Here is a 15,757-nt window from a genome sequence, read left to right on the forward strand (position 1 = left end):
ACAAGTTAACGTTTGAAAAACTGTTTAATTTATGTCTGCAAGTTAAAACGAATTAGCTTCACAGAAAATATCTTGGATACGTCCAACAGGAATACCTTCAAGGTAGACTAAATATGAAAAGATGCAGTTTTAGTTCTGCCCAAGATGTGGAATCCATTTAGATGCTTAGGCTATATACAATGCATTCTGTATGAGCCACAATTCAATTCAAAATTCTTTTCCTTGCACACACTTTAGTTCTGGCTGAAGAGGTAACAGATGCAACTCAAACATACAGAGCTAGCCTTGTAAAAAGTTTTAACTAGCACAATGACTCACTTTATGCCTCTAAATATCTATGGTTTCCTCTCTCCAGAACCCCCATGCATTAGAAAGTAGTTTGGTAGTTTATTTTTATTGTTTGGTCTAAATACAGCACATTTTTGGTTCCATGAAAACAAAGAAACTTTGTTGCAAAGGCCGTACTCTTTCCAAAAAGTTAGGATGGCTATGAGTAGTGTTCAAGTGAAAATAATAATGGAGCTTGGGTTCCTAATTTAGGTCAGAAACTTTCCTAGACTCTGGGGATTGGTTTGATTCAATCCACATATTTTAAATACAGCCAGTAAACATATAGGTTAGTTAATTAACCTAGTTAGTTAGCTAACTAGATTTAAATAAAATTCATTTCGAAAAAAATAGATCTTGTTCAACATCATTTATAGGAACTACTACTCCCAATAGTGCATTTATAACACAAATGGCCGTAATAGATTAGGTATTGGCCTCTGAAATTAAGTTGAGATATGAAATAAATATACAACTCAGCCCTTCCCCAGCTCCTATAACATGCTTTTGCCTAAGTGACCCGTATAATTTATTCTATTTTCTCGTCAGGATTGATAGATAATAAAGTCCTGGGCATTTGGACAGCTTTAAGTATCCATAGGTTTCCTCACCAGACCTCTTTCTCTCTGTAGGAAATGGTGCCTCAGGCTTCCCCAATCCAATTTCACCAGTTTCTAGCAACTCTGCAATGGCTACTTCTATGGATGCGAGAGGTACAAGAGAGTCCGCCCTGAGGAAGGTAGCTCTGTCATTTATTTTTGGTATTATACGCTTTACCTCCTCATGGCTTTCTGATGTTTTGGGATTCAGTAGAGCAATTTTACCTGGGACACCACACAACCCAATGTGGACACACTCTGTGTACTAGTCAAAGCCAGAAAAGAATTCTGGTTCTGATATAAGCTATTCTCACATTTTGTCTGACCCTGAATTAAAAATTATAACTGAAGTTATCCATAAAGTAAATCTCTAGCAAAATGCTGTATATCCAAAAGCCTAAAGTCTGGAAGAATCTAAAAGTGTTCTTAAGTGCTCACATACTTTTAAAAGGATCTCACTTGGGGCTTCCCTGGTGGCGCAGTGGTTGAGAATCTGCCTGTCAATGCAGGGGACACGGGTTCGAGCCCTGGTCTGGGAAGATCCCACATGCCGCGGAGCAACTAGGCCCGTGAGCCACAATTACTGAGCCCGCGCGTCTGGAGCCTGTGCTCCGCAACAAGAGAGGCCGCGATAGTGAGAGGCCCGTGCACCGCGATGAAGAGTGGCTCCCGCTTGCCACAACTAGAGAAAGCCCTCGCACAGAAACGAAGACCTAACACAGCCATAAATAAATAAATAAAATTAAAAAAAAGCTTACTCTGCCAGCCACAGGAGTGGTGGGAGATAAGAGGTAGGGTTGCCAGAATTAACAAATAAAAATACAGGAATTAAAAAAAAAAAGAGAGAGAGAAAGATCTCACCTTGTCTTTCTAGCAACTATTCTTTTAAAAGCATGAATTGGAATTATGCAATATATACAATACATCCCATTTCTTCACTTGCATTTAAACAATGGAGGACAAAATAAAAGGCATCCAGATAATATTGTGACTGACGTATGTCTCATCTTTTTCAGTTAAGATCTCTAACTCTGGAGATATTTTAAATTTAGAATAAGTCAGATTCCAGAGATTTAGGGCAAATAGTATTTTAACACTCGTCAATATGAAGTCAATAAATCTCATTTGTCATATAAGTCCAGTCTTGCTGCATATTTTAAAGGCAACTCTGAATCTCATTATCAACTGATTTATACTATTGGGGAATTTTGCAGCAAACAAGTTTAAAAGTATAAGCTTCTAAAATCACAGTTCACTATTATAAAAAAACAAAAAAATCACACTAAGTGAAGTCAGACAGAGAAAGACAAATATCATATGATATCACTCATATGTGGAATCCAATTTAAAAACAATAAAGATACAAATGAACTTATTTACAAAACAGAAACGGACTTACAGATATCGAGAACAAACTTGGGGCTACCAAAGGGGAAAGGTGGGGGGAGGGATAAATCAGGAGCTTGGGATGAACACACACACACTACTATGTATAAGACAGATGACCAACAAGGACCTACTGTATAGCACAGGGAACTCTACTCAATATTCTGTGATAACATATATGAGAAAAGAATCTAAAAAAGAATGAATATATGTATATCTATAACTGAATCACTTTGCTGTACACCTGAAACTAACACAACATTGTAAATTAACTATACTCCAATAAAATTAAAATTTTTTAAAAAAGTCTTTAATGCATACTTCCTCCTGTAGAGAATTTAGGAATAAACAAGCAACATTTTATGATGGGCAAAGAATTAAGAATCAACTCACAAGAATTAAAACACAACTTGAAGTAAGCTACTTATTCAAGAACCAGAAAAGTTTACGCTGAGGAAAACATTTCCAAAATAAAATTGGCGACTTTGGTCCTGAGGGCAGCACAAAAGTAAGAAGATACAAAAGGAAATACCATCTCATCTGGAAAATCACAATATGTTTAGTAAAATGAGTCTTCAGAATACCCAATCACCATTGATTGTTTCACTCCTCTACTAGTTGATTCATTCATTCATTCAGCAAATATTGATCATGGGTTAAAGATTTCACTGGACAATATGATCACAAATTTTTTAAATAAATAAAATCATTACGTTGTACACCTAAAACTAATACAATGCTATATGCCAATTACATCTCAATTTATAAATAAATAAATATTTTTAAATAATGGCCTTTGTCCTAAAAGACTTTTCATACAATCAGTAATCCAACCGTGGGGACTTCCCTGGTGGTTCAGTAGTAGAGGATCCACCTTACAATGCAGGGGACGCGGGTTCAATCCCTGGTGAGGGAACTAAGATCCCACATGCCGTGGGACAACTAAGCCCACGTGCCACAAGTACTGAGCTTGCCTGCGGCAAACTACAGAGCCCACACGCTCTGGAACTGGCAAGCCACAACTACAGAGAAACCCGAGGGCTGCAATGAAAAGATCCTGCATGCCTCAGCGAAGATCCCACATGCCTCAACAAAGATCCCGCATGCCGCAACTAAGATCCGTTGCAGCCAAAAATAAATAAATAAATAAAAATTAATAAATAAATAATAAATGTTTTTTAAAAATAATAATCCAACCTGGACAACAGACTATTACGTCTGACCATGGTGCTGACATCCTCCATATTATTTGGTTATCAAATCTTTTGCACATTCTTAATTCTTAATAAAAAGTGCATTGTAGCTAGTGGGAAGCAGCTACATAGCACAAGGAGATCAGCTCGGTGCTTTGTGACCACCTAGAGGGGTGGGATAGGGAGGGTGGTAGGGAGGGAGACGCAAGAGGGAAGAGATATGGGGATATATGTATATGTATAGCTGATTCACTTTTCTATAAAGCAGAAACTAACACACCATTGTAAAGCAATTATACTCCAATAAAGATGTTAAAAAAAAAAGTGCATTGCTACAAACTCTTCAATATAAAAATGCACAAAGAATATAAAGAGTAAATTTACAAATGAAGAAATACAAATGTCCAATAACAAAAATATGCACAGTCTCCCTAATAAATCAAGTAAATGTAAATAAAGTATTTTCACCTAAAATATTGGCAAAATATCTTGTAAACTGGACAAAAACTAGCATTTATGAGGAAGTGGAAAAATAAACACTTTCAGGTACCATTCATGGGATTATAAATTGGGTACAACTCTTCTGAATGGTAATTTGACAGAAAGTGTTAATATTTTTAACATCAATATCCTTTGAGCTTGAAAGGCTATTTCCAAAAATTATCCTAAGGAACTAATCACAAAAATGTTAAAAGACATATACATGTAATATGCATGTTCATTACAGCATTTTTCTAGCAGCCCAAAATTGGAAATAACCTACTAACTGCGTAAGTAAATTATGGTACATATATATAACACTACTCTGTAATCATTAAAAATCATGATATAAATCTATATTGAATGACATTAAAAGATGGCCACAAAATATTGTTGAATAAAAAAAAACATGTATAATAAGAGCTAATTTATAGAAAATCAAATGTGTATATACACACATGCACAGAAAGTAAACTACAATTTAACAAAAATGTTAACACTGAGTGAGATATGGGCTTATTTTTACTTTTTTATTCTTATGAGTTGGTGTTATTTAGATTTTTTTTATCCTTAACATGTCTAATTTGTCCCAAAACAAAAAAGCTATTTCTAAAATTCACTATATCACTTGTACATTCAAAAGTAGTCACCAAATCCAGACTAACGTGCTATTATTAATCTAGCAGCAAAAGCCAAATATTAATATTAGTTACAAAAAGAAAAACCTCTGAATTACAAGGCAACTTCAAACAAGTATCTTGACATCAAATGAAGAAGCCATAAAGATTTTCACAAAGTATGTCCCCCTCTATCAAAAATAGGTAACAGAGCAAAGGTAAACAGCAAATAAAAACACTGCCACCTCCCTGTATAATTAGACTTTAAAAGCTTTCAAGCTAAAATTTTAAATCCTGCTTAATTAGACTTTAAAAGCTTTCAAGCTAAAATTTTAAATCCTGCTTAAAGCTGTCTCTAAACCACACCCATTTCTCTTTTTAATCCCCATCCCTTCTTTTTTTTTTTCTAAGCAAGAAGGTTCAAGTGGGTGGTTGGATTAAATGACCTTCCAACTCTGAGAGTCAATAACCTAAGGCATTTTTTAAAGTACCAAAATGCTTCCAAAAACACCTGTAACAAAATTTTGTCCACCTTTATATTAAATTGTAGCATCACATGTTTAAAACTCAAGTCAAGGATTGATTCGTTGGTTTAATAATGTTATGTTATACATAATGAGCCACTGAGTTAAAACAACTACATTTAAAGCATTTATTTTCTCAACTAACTTTTGGAAAGATATCAATGCCTGGTCTTTCATACATCAAAATAAAAATTAGAGAGACATTAAAAAATATCCTGTATGCAAATACAAATGAGTTTTCCTGCAGATGTGATTTTTGCATTAAAACTATTCTCTCCCAAGTTGCATCAGTTTAAAAAAATGCAAAACCCTCCATAATATTATCTTTTGCTCTTTATAGCATTGCTAGGCTGAAGCCATGTTTCTTGAACTCCATCATTCTTAGCTTTCCTTTTCCTCTTAATAATTATACTAAATTATGTAGAATTTGAACTATGAAACATGAAAATGAAATGTGAAATTCATCTTGCAAAGGAACTGATACTAAGCTAATGCACAATTTTTTAAAAATGCAATTGCTAATAATTAAGAATATCAAAATAGTGAAGGGGAAAATGAGGTTTCACTTATTGATATTTACATCTTCTAAGGCAAAAGTAAGAGTATTTCTGATGTATCAAGGAAGACAACTTAGATACTACCTAGTATAACACTCCGCTTTCCTGGAACAAAAACCTATTTCCTCAAAGAAATAGGAATTTCCCCTATTTTAAAAAATCTCCGAAGATAGTTACTACTGAGGCATACTGCTAGTTGCCTACTTATATATTCTATGCTGCTCAACCTACATCTTCAATATGATTCCAGTATAAAGGGCCACAGTTTAGAAAGGATGTTGACAAGCATTCATAAGAGAATGGCTAAGAAATCTCAGAGGAAACATGTTACATTAAAATGGTTGCATGTTCTAAAGGTGGTTAGTTGGACTGAACTTTGGAGATCATCTAATCCAGTGATACTCAAACTCTTTGGTCTCAGGACTCCTTTACATTTCTAAAAATTATTCAGAGTCGCAAAGAGCTATGGCTATATTTATCAATAGTTATTATATCTGAAACTAAAGCTAAGAAAAAATTTAAATAGTTATTAATTCATTTAAAATAAAATAAATGATTAAGTAATAATCATTTAGTGATGAATCTATTACACGGTAACATAAATAACATAATTTTAAAATACAAGCATATTTTACAAAACAAAAAAATTAGAAGACTGGCATTGTTTTGCATTTTTAAATATCTCAAATGCCTGGTTCAATAAAAGACAGCTGGATTCTCATAGGTGCTACTGCATTCAATCTGTTGTGATATGTTGGTTTGACAGAAGTATGTGAAAAATATCCATCTTCACACAGATATGAAGTTGGAAAGAGGCAGATTTTTTAACAGCCTTTCAAGATAATTGTAGCTATTCTTCTTTAATACTATATCAAAATTTGACAAGTAATAGTTTCTCAAAGGTTAAGTGCAATATGGAATCTGAAACCTGAATATCAATGAACTTTTTATATTCTGTTACTTTAAAAATCACTGGTCTGGGCTTCCCTGGTGGCGCAGTGGTTGAGAATCTGTCTGCCAATGCAGGGGACATGGGTTCGAGCCCTGGTCTGGGAGGATCCCACATGCCGCGGAGCAACTGGGCCCGTGAACCACAATTGCTGAGCCTGTGCGTCTGGAGCCTGTGCTCCGCAACAAGAGAGGCCGCGATAGTGACAGGCCCGCGCACCGCGATGAAGAGTGGTCCCCGCTTGCCGCAACTAGAGAAAGCCCTCGCACAGAAACGAAGACCCAACACAGCCATAAAAAATTAATTAATTAATTAATTTTTTAAAAAATCCCTTGCTACCTACAGTGCACTAAACCATTAAAAAAAAAAAAAACCACTGGTCTTTAAATGCATCTTTTACCCATGCATGTTTTTGCAACATCATACATTGGTTCATTTGGAGAATATTGGTTCACTTGAGTTGTGCAGATCTTCAAAACGTTGATGTATTTCATTATTCAATATTTTAAAAAATCACATTTGTTAATATCACCACCAATCTTAGAAAAGTTTTTAAATATTGGAAAGCCATCAAGCTCATGGTAGTGGATACAAGTTTTCCAAACAACTTATTTTCTCTTGAAAGCTCAAATTTTATTATTGACAACAAACAGTGTCAGTTGATTTTCCTAAAATGGGAGGCTCACTTTGCTCATTTTTGAGAATATATCTGTCAAGTATCCACAGTTTGAATAACCATTGTGTGTCTGTTAGTCATTCTTTCAAGTAAAAGTGACGTTCTGTGAAAAAAACAGTTCAGCTTGAAACTCAATCATGCAAGTGATTTTTTCTCAAGGTAACTACAGTACTTGAGTAGGTAGCATAAGTGCTTTATTCATACTTCCCATTTCATCACAGACTATTAAAAATATACTTAAGGGTCAAGAATTAATAAAGTCAATAATTTGTACTGCTTCATCTGCAACATTCTTAAGCAAAACTAGATTATTTTTTCTGTGAATGGTGATTATTTTAAAAAATGCAATGACTACTAACAAAATTTGGTGCCATTGCCTTGATCTGTGCTAAGGCACCAGCAGTCCTGCCCAAAATTGCTTTGCATCCTCAGTGTAAATGGCAACACACTGAAAAAGGCAAATAGCATCTTAGTATTATGATGAAAATAGTTTTAATTTTTTAGACCCCTTGAAAGGGTCTCAGGGGTCCCCATACAGACCTCATTTTGATAACTGCTTATCTACTCTGATAATCTATTTTGAAGCTAAGGAAACTATCTAGTTTAATATTTTCAAGCCAACAAAGGAAAGGTAATATCTAGCACAGTGAGTGTAATGTGATTAGAAAGTTACTCTTTCTTCTTTCCAAAATAAAAAATAACACTAGTGGGTGGGAATTACAAGGTAGTGAATTTTAGCTCAGTCCAGACAAATCTTCAAAAGCAATACAATAAGTTGCCTCACAAAAAAGAGATCTGTTCCTGGAGTTTGTCAAAGTTAAGGCTGGATGACTCTTTGCCAGGGATGCTGTAGAAAGGATTCTTACCCTAAGTTTAAAGTTGTATCAAAACTTAACTGATTATATAATCACTTAGAAAGCTTTTATAAAATTTGAATTTCTAGGCCCCACCCCAAAACCTACTAAACCGGAATCTCCTTGAGTGGGCCGAGAGTTTCCAGTTTTTTGAAAGCTCCTGAGGTGACTGTTAAAGCCCACCTAGCTGCAAATGGTGTTCAAGAACTGCTGTACCAGTTCACCTCTAAAGTCACTACCACTTCAACATTCTACAATTTTATATTTTATCCACACCCACTGGAAGTATACCCTTACACTTTAATGTAACATTTCCTAAGCCTACTTTAACACATTATAGATGGTCAGGATCAAGGTATTTCTGGGTCAGAAGAGGAGGAATTAATGTTGCATTTCCTAGGCCTGCGAGTTCACCTCTGCCAGCGTATGTAGCAGAATAGTAAATCAGAGATAGAATTGACTAAGTTTGATACGTATTCACAACTGAGAAAACCCATAAAAAAAAAAAGAATGGTCAGTATAAAAATAGTACCTACATGAAAAATGAATGAGATTATTGAGAAGACAACGTGCCTTCCACTTTACAAAGGCAGCTTATTGCTATGAACCAAGACCAAAATATAGATCACAAACTTCCAAAACCTATTTATAGAATTACTACCATGTGACTTAATCCCCAAAACTCTTATATCTTGAGGTCTTGATTACAGAAAAATTTCATATACTTCATTAAACACAACATAAGGCAACTTGTCCACTTTACCAGAATCAAACAAAAATTTAGCAATAGGCCAAAAAAAAATTTGCAATATATTTTGTAACTTTTCACTCAATAAACTTGTTCTCTTTTATTTCTTCTTTCTTCTCCTGCTTTCTTAGCAAAACATACTTCTTGGAAATAACACCTATTAATGTATTTTTTAATATTCCTTTTTTTCTTGCAGCCTGACTGATTTCAGACATATATGATATCAGCTTAATAACAAAAGTCAGAGAAGGTCTTGTGTGAGAAGGACTGGAGAAAAAAGTGATCACCAAACCATAATCCTCAGACCCCTTATTTCAGAAGTACCAGGTTCCTTATTAAAACAAAAAATTTTTTAAAGAGGCCCCACTCATTCCTATTGATTCTGTAATTCCAAAAGCATGGCCTAGGAATTTATTTTAAAGCATAGCCCCCAGGTGATTCCTGTGCACACTAAAATTCAATAACTGCTGGGCTAAAGGGCAACTGTGTTAAATGAGGATAAGCTCACAAAAAATTCTGCGCAAAAAGAATTTTTTTAATAATTCTATAAAATGTCTTATCTTACTAAAAAGATTCTCAATGCTTTTGGATTTCTTATTTTTTTAATAAAATATTTGTTTAATGTAAGGATGAATTAGAAACTAGAATTTAACTTAAAAATTAAGCCTTAGTTATTGTAGAGTGGTTTTTTTTTGAGAATGATACATGCAATTCTCCAGCAATACAATTAACATTTTTGAGAGCCCACAGGATACATAACATGAATTGGAATCTCTGGGGATTCAGAACAACAAAGCACAATCCCAAATCTCCAGCAACTGACAATTTGGATTCACTGTGAGATAAATATTATATTTAGAATAGTCTCAACATTTGCAGTTGCATTATCATATCTGGAATAAGGAGAGGATTCCATCCCTGCTGAGTTTTTTCTCCCTGAACTCTGCTCACAAAATAAAGTGGCAGAACATTTTTAAAGCAATCATTTAACAAAAGTTTGTAAATAAGTACTGATTTTTTAAGACCATAAATTTTTTTAATAAATCTACTATTTTCTATAGGGTAAGTTGATAGGCAAAAGGATGGGGTTGTTCTTTATACTTGTTCTAGGTAATTAAATCAAGATAAATTTAAAGACATCTAAAGAGGATCTGTTTTGATACTCATTTTAAGATACTCTTCTTGTTACCACTCTCTGTACCACTCCCTCTTAACCACAAATAATGACTTCAGTAATGGAGCTCTGTAATTTAAAGTATCAGGCAAATAACACCAAGTTACTTAGATGAACTGACACCGCCTGTTGTGCAAATATGTACTTAGGATGAGATTATAAAAATAACAGCTGCATTATCAACAGCTCATCATTTACTGAATGTTTGCTCTGTGTTAAGCACTGGAAAAACAAAAATGAATGACATAGAGTTGGTGACTTCAAGGAGTTCACAACCTAGTAAAAGAGACAAATAATTACAGCTTTGTGTGAAATACATTAGATGAAGAAAAATTATAAAACTATGTAATCCAATTTTCTGAAATAAAGAATATGTGTAGAAAATGGGGATGCTGCCACTTAACTCCCAAGGTTTTTGTGAGGATTAGAGATAAGAAAATGCTTCCTAGATGGCATATGTCTTCTATAAATGTACTTCCCTTTTTGCTTTTTCCCTGAGATTTCGCTGAAATGTGCCCAAGTCACAACTTACACAGATGACCTGGTGGCTAATATAACTACTCACTTTTTAAAGAAGAATGTCTTAAGGGTATATGACCTTGGCAATGCTACCCCATCATCACACTCAATAACTGGACACACTGCATGTCCTCAGGGAGCTCAGTCATACACTATGGATTAGTCCTTCCCAGACGTAATTAAATCTTTTGCTCACTTTCAAAAACACAGAAACAAATGAAGAGAATCATGTAGAGAGATCCTGCTTATCCTTTTACTGTATGTCTTTCACAACAATTTAAAGATTTCACTGTGAAGTCCAGACAAGATCTGGCCTGGCATCTCTGAGTGCCTCACTTACTAAGTGAAAAATAGGAATACCAGGATGAGATGTACCCAAGTTTACAGGCACATAACTCACTTAGGACCACATGACAAGTTGGTGACAGAGCTTTCACTTTAAGTCAGAGTTTCCAATTACTGAGCTCATGTCTATTCTATGAGGAACATAAATGTCTCCTGTTACTTCATCTGTAAAATGGGATAGTTAGCATTCACTTCTCTCATACCATGTCAGTTTCACTACTTTGCCTTCACACTTAACTCATTTGAAAAAAGACACTTCATAAAATGGAAAGGGGTTAAATACCTGGGGTGAAATATATTTCTCTGGTGCTAGTACCTTCCCATTTCCCCCAACTCCAATCAACCACCAGTTCCTGTATACTTCTTGTCCTGGAATTTTCCTAATTTCCCTTTTTTTTTTTTTCTGATTCACAGTGAGATTGATGGGACTGTGTGTGTGTGTGTCTGTGTCTGTGTCTACACGTGTGTAGATACACTTAGGAAAAATACTCTGCTACACAAGACATAATTCTCATTTCCCTACATTACTGCTCTCGTGCCACCACTGGGACAAAAACCATTGTCTTTTTAATGTGAGAAGATGGAAGAAATGCACAGCGCTCTCCAATACTCAAATCCCAGCCCTAAATTTCATCCCTATCAATGCTGTTTCTGCAGAATTCACAATAAAAAAAGACGAGGCATTATTAAGCAATAAGTTGATATTTATTTTCTTATTAAATCGTCATAATTACTTTGTGATGGGATTACTATCCTCATTTTAAAAAAAAGAAAAAACTGAAACTCACTGGGATTAAATATTTACAAAGGTGGTAAGTGGCACGGTTGGCACTCAAATTCACAACCTCTGGTTCCAAAGCTAGTGTACTTTCCATGTTTCATTTAAGTAGCATTCCTTAATATTTCAGATCCTTTCAAAACTTATTGGTTCTGATGCTAAAAGAGCTTCGTTTAAGAGATTCTAAATCCCACCATTTCTATACATTGATCCTACTCCTGCCCTTCAACCACCATATTTCTCTGGGACAGGCACTATGCCAAGTCCACACATCAGCCTATAATTCAAAGCCTCTTTCTTGCATTCTCTACTCCAGGGTAGCTTCCCAGAACAATTTTACTGGACAGAGGAGTCTTTTCTTCTAAAAAAAAAAAAAGGAAATATTTAGCATATCTATCACACACAATAAGGAAACTTCCAAAACTGAAAGAGAAATATTCTAAGGTCAGTGATATTATTTTGTACATTAAATAAATAATTTAAATTTGAGATGGTTTTGAAAATTAAATATACATGCTTAATTCCTTTCCAATAATAAAGTAATCTAAATAAATTTTAGGTTCAAAATGTGTAATGTAAAGTACAAGAGTTCAAACAGTATATTATTGGCACAGGAATAATAGGCAGATCAATAAACAACAGAAAATCTAGAAATAGATGACAATTTGTAGAAAAATTTAGTCTATGATATAAGTGACACTTCAAATCAGTGGAGAAATGATAAACTATTCAACAAATGATGCTGGGAATGAGTAGACATCTGGAAAAAATAATATTGAATCTCTACCTCCACTTTACACTAAAGTAAATTCCAGATGGATTTTTTAAATGTAAAAACTAAAAAGAAGCAGAAGCTAACACACCATTGTAAGGCAATTATACTTCAATAAAGATGTTTAAAAAAAAAAAAAAACTAAAAAGAAAAATGACATTAAAACAAGGAAAAGATTAGTAAAACTGACTACACTGAAAATTTTAAACTTCTGTATTTAAAAAAAAAAAAGACCATTAACAAAGTTAGAAGACAGACCACAAACCAGAAAAAAAAAAAAAAAAAGTATATTTTTGGTATGGTAAGACAAATGGGAACATCAAATCAATAAGAAAAAAATAGAAAAATAGGCCACAAAAAAATAGAATAGAATATTTGCAAATGAGAAAATGGAAAAAGAAAATAAGCTAAAAAATGATTCAATATCACAATTAATTTTTAAAACGTTAAGTAACACATTGATTCATATCTCAATACAAGATAACAAAGATTTAAAATATTTGTAATATGTAATGTTCATGAGCATGAGGAATTGGGCACTCTCATTCACTGGTGAGAATGTAATACAGCACAACCTTTCTGGAGGGCAGTTTGACAATTCTGCATTCCCTGTATCACTTATAGAAAAAATTCAAACAATATGGAAAAGCATAAGAAAAAAGTAAAAGATATTCTTCCCAATGCATCCAAATTTTAAATGTACATGTCCTTTGATACAAGAATTCTAGTTCTATTTTATCCTAAGGAAATTATTGGACAAGTGGGTAAAGAGCATATGTACAAAACTGTTCGCTGAAGTGTTGCTTATAATAGGAAGGAGCTGGAGACAACCAATGATTAATCAATATTCAAATAACTAGGGTATAACCACAAAATAGAGTACAATGCAGTCATTACAAAAATGCATATTTATAAAGAAGAAAGATACCCACAGCATATTGTTACTGAGTGAAAAAAAGGCTGAAGAAGCACATTATTTTCTTCCAATTGTATAAAAACATATAAAGTATTATATGGGTATGTACGCATATGACACAAAAAAAGGATATACAGCAAAATGTTATTTATGAGTGTTCATATCTATATCTATACTTATATATGTGCATAAGTTAAAAAAGAAAGGATATGCAGCAAAAGATTATTAATGAATTCTGAGATTATCATTGAAATTTTCTCTTTTTTTCTCTATTCATTTCCTTATTTTCTGAATTTTTTATATGCCTTGACATTCTTTTTTTGTATAATCAGAAAAGAAAGGATTTTTATTTTTAAATAAATTTAAAATGAGGTAAAGATTTAATTAATATTCAAACACAAATTTTTTTATACCAAACTATAACGCTAAAAAGCCATGCTGAAAAAGATAATCCTAACTAATACCAGTAAGAATAACAATGCTAAATCTAAAATGGTAGGTTTAAATCTACTGTAGACGGAAAATGACTAGATCTACACTGGTTAAAAAAATTCAGTGTATGTAAATATATACATATTTTACATGCACAAATAATGTATGTAAATATGTTACATCCATAACAATAGCATGATCTATTATTTGGTGATATTAGCATACTCTTCCTAAAACAGCAGTGCTTTAAATTGGCAAATTTAGTTAGAGCTTTCCTTCAAAATGTCCATCACTTTGACCCAGCTCCACTTCTAGAAATCTATCTTAAGGAATTAGTCATAAACACAAAAATAATTTTTGTACAAATATATTTATTCCAGTATTATTTAAAAGAGCAAAACAAAAGAGGCAGGTTATAGATCCTATTTAGGTAAAATAAGGATAGATATAAATGTGCTTACATAATAGGCATAGTAAAATTCTAAAGGGATACCCGGAAAATTCTTCATGGTGGAACAAAGATCTTGATTTTTCACTTTACACGTTTCCATATTTGAATTTTTGTCATGAGCATGATTACTTTTATCATTTAAAATGCAAAAGAATAAAAGAGATAAAATGGCAAAAATAATAATAATAATTTGAAGCAACTTATATCTAAAAATAAGAGAATGTCTAAGTAAGATATCATCCACTCACTAGGCATAACATTATGTGGTTCTTAAAATTTTTATTTAGAACCCTGGGTAATAGCACGGGAAAATACTTATGTCATAACGTGAAGCAAAAAAAGGAATAAAAATTATATATACATACTTCTAAAAAAAAAAAGCCGACGCTTAAGAAAACAACTGTGAGGAAATATTAAGCTGTAACAAAGACTGCCACTGGGTATAGGACTAGGGGTAAATTCTTTCTTTTCTTTCTACTTTTTGTACTTTTATAAATTTTCATAATGCTGAACATTTTTAAGTGGAAAAAATTAATTAAGCAGGAAAAAAGTATACAATTCTATTTTATACAGAGTTCACACCTTCAAATGTCACTATCTTGACCAACTTTCAAAGAGTTTTTTCTGAACTGTAATTAGTATACAAGTAAATCTCCTAAATTAGTAATGTGAATTCTATATCCTATATCCAAAAATAAGGGAAAGTTTAAGTTAAATGTAGCCAATTACCAGGCATAATATTATGTGTTAATTAAAACTTTCACTTAGAATCCTAGTTAACAGCATGGGAAAATACTCACTTGGCACACATCCACTCTACTGTATAATAAAGTTTTAATTTAGCCAATAGAATTCCCTAACTTCCTTTGAATCAGTAATATTCCTGTGAAGTATGGAATAAGATAAACTACTTTTTCCTTGATAAGTAACTTCAGTTTCCACATCTATAAAATGCACATAATAATATTATACTGCCTCACGGATTTATTGCTAACATTAAATGAGATAATAAGTGTAAATCAATTAGTACAGTCTCCTGGCACTTATTGTACTCAACAAATGGTAGCAATTATTACTATTATGAGCATGGTTGCCCTTAAAATATTTACTTACTCTCTCCTTTCTATTAGGATAAACTCTATGAAAGACTAATCAGAGTGAAAGAAGGATATTTTTTTAATTAAAAATGAAGATTTAAGTATCAGAATCAACTTAAAATAGTAAGAGTGTATGAAAAATACAAAATTTGTATATGGGAAGTTACTTACTTAAACCTTATTCTGAAAATGTAGACTTTTAAAAGAATATATTTACTATTCCTGTGCTCAAGTAATTGTAAGCACACAGAACCTCAAAATAAAAGAAAATCATGTTCTTGCATAGCTAACCTCCCAGAGTAACAATCATTGCACAGTATGAGTTTTTTAACCTTCCTTACTATTTATTCCATTAATTCACAC

The 15,757-nt window shown here is 33.1% G+C and overlaps 1 protein-coding gene and 1 long non-coding RNA gene across 12 annotated transcripts in view; one reads left to right on the forward strand and one right to left on the reverse strand.

Annotated features, from left to right (window-relative positions):
* Positions 1–15,757, reverse strand: part of SOX6 (SRY-box transcription factor 6) — a 627,969-nt gene that overhangs the window by 528,248 nt on the left and 83,964 nt on the right. The window lies entirely within an intron of this gene.
* LOC309667728 overlaps positions 1–15,757 on the forward strand; it is a 504,177-nt gene that overhangs the window by 90,912 nt on the left and 397,508 nt on the right. The window lies entirely within an intron of this gene.

The sequence above is a fragment of the Balaenoptera physalus genome (genome assembly GCF_965194825.1).
Source record: "Balaenoptera physalus genome assembly, chromosome: 10".
Taxonomy (NCBI): domain Eukaryota; kingdom Metazoa; phylum Chordata; class Mammalia; order Artiodactyla; family Balaenopteridae; genus Balaenoptera; species Balaenoptera physalus.